The sequence below is a fragment of the Orycteropus afer genome, unplaced genomic scaffold, assembly GCF_000298275.1.
Source record: "Orycteropus afer afer isolate SDZICR_OR568_19922 unplaced genomic scaffold, OryAfe1.0 scaffold00228, whole genome shotgun sequence".
NCBI lineage: Eukaryota > Metazoa > Chordata > Mammalia > Tubulidentata > Orycteropodidae > Orycteropus > Orycteropus afer.
The window spans coordinates 4,273,209-4,276,511 of NW_006921815.1; positions in this window are offsets into that span (position 1 = coordinate 4,273,209).

The window sequence follows — 3,303 nt, forward strand, 5'->3', positions numbered from 1 at the left end:
GGTGGAGGGTCGACGAAAGATGGGGAGGCCTTCAAGGAGTTGGATTGATACGGTGGCTGCGATGATGGGCTCAAGTATAGCAGGGATTGTGGGGCTGGCATGGGATCGGGCAGTGTTTCGTTCTGCTGTGCATGGGGTCGCTATGAGTCAGAAATGACTCGACGGCACTTAACAACAACAACAACAATTACTCAATGTCTTTTGAGGAGAGTGTTTTCAGTTTCCATGAATTTTCTCTTTTTCCATTGCTCTTCCTAGTGTTGATTTCTAATTTTAAAGCATTGTGATATCAGAAGATGCTTTACAGTATTGTAATGTTTTTAAATATATTAAGACTTCTTTTTTGGCCTAATATATTGTCAGTCCTGGAGAATGTTCTATGTGTGCTGGAAAAGAATGTATATGATGCTGTTGTTGGGTGAAGTATTCTGTAGTTGTCTGTAAGGTGAAGTTGGCGGATTGTATTGTTTAGTTCTGCATTTTTGTTGAGAACCTTTACAGTCATTTTATGTTTTATTGAAAGTGATGTCTTAAAATATCCTACTATGACTGTAGTGTCATCTGTTTGTCTTCTCAATTCTATTTAATTCAGCTTTATATATTTTGGGACACTTTCATTGGATGAATACAATTTATTAGGTTATGTTCTCTTCTTCATTTGATCCTTTGATCATTACATAATGTCCTTCCTTGTCTCTTATGGTATTTTTTTTTGTGTTGAAATGTATTGCATCAGAAATTAATATTGCCACTGTGACATTTTTTGATGTTCTGACCATGTAGAAGTTCTGGAACTACACAATTTTTTACCTTTTATTGGTATTTAGTTGTTCTCATTTACCAATTGTTATGTCACTTTCCCTGTTTACAGCCTTATAACCTTATTTTACTTTGGATACTTCTATAACTGGGTTGATGTCATCATGTGTATTGATCATCTGTTTGTTTGCTATTGTTGGTTCTCTATTAGAAAGACTCCCTTTAACATATCTTGTAATATTGATCTGATTTTAATGAATTCCCTTACTTTTCTGTTTACCTGGAAATCTCTTAATTTCACCCTTATATTTGTGGGACAATTTTAGTGGGTATATAACGGTTGGTTGAAGTTTTTTTTTTTTTTTTTTCTTTTAGGATTTTATATATATCATCCCATTGCCTTCTCACCTGCATGGTTTCTGCCGAGAAATCAGAGCTTAGTCTTATTGGTTGCCCTTTATAGGTACAAACACAAGACAACACACTGTTGTCAAGTCAGATCTGACTCGTAGAGACTTCGCCTTGGGCTTCCGAGGTGATATCACTACAGAAACAGATTGCCCAACCTTCCTTCCAGTGGGAAGTGGCTGGTGGGTTTGAACTGCCAGACTTCTGGTTAGCAGTCAAATGCCTTAGGCACGATGCCACCAGAGTTCCCCCTTTAAATGTAACTTTTCATTTTTCCAATGCTACTTTCAGGATTCTTTCTTTGTCCTGGTTTTGTTGAGCTTGACTGTAGTATGTCTTGGTGATTTACTTTTGGTATCTATCTTGTTTGGGGTTCATTGAACTTCATGAATGGATATATTCTCATATTAGTGATGTATTCATCATATTAGGGAAATTCTCTTCCAACAAATCTTCAACAATTTTTTCTGTGGTTTTATATGTGTCTTCCTGTTTCTGGAATTCTGATTGCATGTAGGTTATTCCTCTTGATGGCATACCACATAAAACTTATGCTTTCTTCATTTTATTTTGATCTTTTGTCTTATTGATTCATTAACAAATTAGTACTGAGGTATTTGTCTTCAATCTCATCAATTCTGTATTCCGTTGATTTGATTCTACTCCTTTGCTCCTTCAAAGTGCTATCTATTTTTGAAATCTTATTATTAATCTTTTGGCATTCTAATTCTTCTCTTTTTTGTAGCATTTTTATTATTGTTATTATTTTAGGTAATTGTAAGTGTTTGTTTTACACTCAATGTTACGTCTACATTTAGTTTCACTCCCCATTTACCATGCCCAACCCTAACCCAGTCTCTTACCCTCCCTGCCCAGTAACTCTCCCCCTGTGTCCCTCATAGTTATGCACTCCTGTTTGTCCTGCATTTCCTCAGTGTGCATGTTGCCCCTCTGGTGCTCCATGGTCTATTGCTCTAAGAGATGTATTACCATAGAATATGTGGGTGTGTCATCCTGGGTTGCATGTATATCTTGTTAACTATTGGGCTGAGAGCCAGCCCCTGGGAGTGAGCTTTATTCTAAGTAAAGAATGTATTCCAGAGCCATAGTATTGGGGGTCTCACCAGACTCCAGCTAACCAGTAATTCTGGTCATTATTGAGTTTTTGGATTTTGTTTCACATTTTTCCTCCCATCCTATTCAGGATCTCCAAATTTGATCCTCTCCTGAGTGGTTGGCATTGGTAGCCGGGCACCCTCTAGTTCTTCTGGTCTCAAGGGCCATTGTGTCCTAGGACTGATTGCTTCCAAATGCCCTTGTTTTTTGCACTCTTCTTTGCTTCCGATGCTAGGAGACCATTAGCTGCATCTTCGATGGCTGCTCAAAAGCTTTAAAGACCCCAGTTGCTACTCATCAATGTAGGATGCAGAACAAGGCTTTTATGTAATTTGTTGTGCCTACTGAGTCTGATGTCCTCCAGTACTATGGCCCTGACATGGTAGATCTATTGGATCTCTCTCCCATCCTGTCTGGGTGTCTGTGAGGGATTACTCTGTGTCTGTCTTCTATTGTTTCTGTAAGGATTGCAGGCATTTTTTATCACTGGTGTCTATGCAAGATCAGCCTTAGCTGAATCTACCCTTAGTTTCAAATATACTTCTGTTCACTGACCCCCATCTGTCCTCTCAGGTATTTATGTGTTTATCTGTAGTCTGGTGTTTGGTGTTAATGGTAATGCAGTATTGTGGACACATTGGTTGGGATTACATCTGTCGTCTATCTCTTATGTGCATAATTTGGTGTCTTCCCATATCTTAATGTTATCATGGTGGTCACAGACTCTTTCTGTATATCACTCCCCTTACTCATGTCAGCAAGTGGGCCCTGACTAGCCCCAAATTAATCACTCCCCTTCCCTCCCCATCCCAGTAACCTACAAAGTGAGTTCCTTTTCCCATGGAAACCCTTCTTTTTTTTTTTTTTTTTTTATAATGTATTCATACATTTCTTATCTTTCTGCAAAAGACTTATCATTGTCAGTATAATGTCATCCAGGTTCATCCACATTCTGAGATGATTTGCGTATCCCTCATTGTTCTCTAATGTAGCATAGTATTCCATTGTGTGTATGTATCA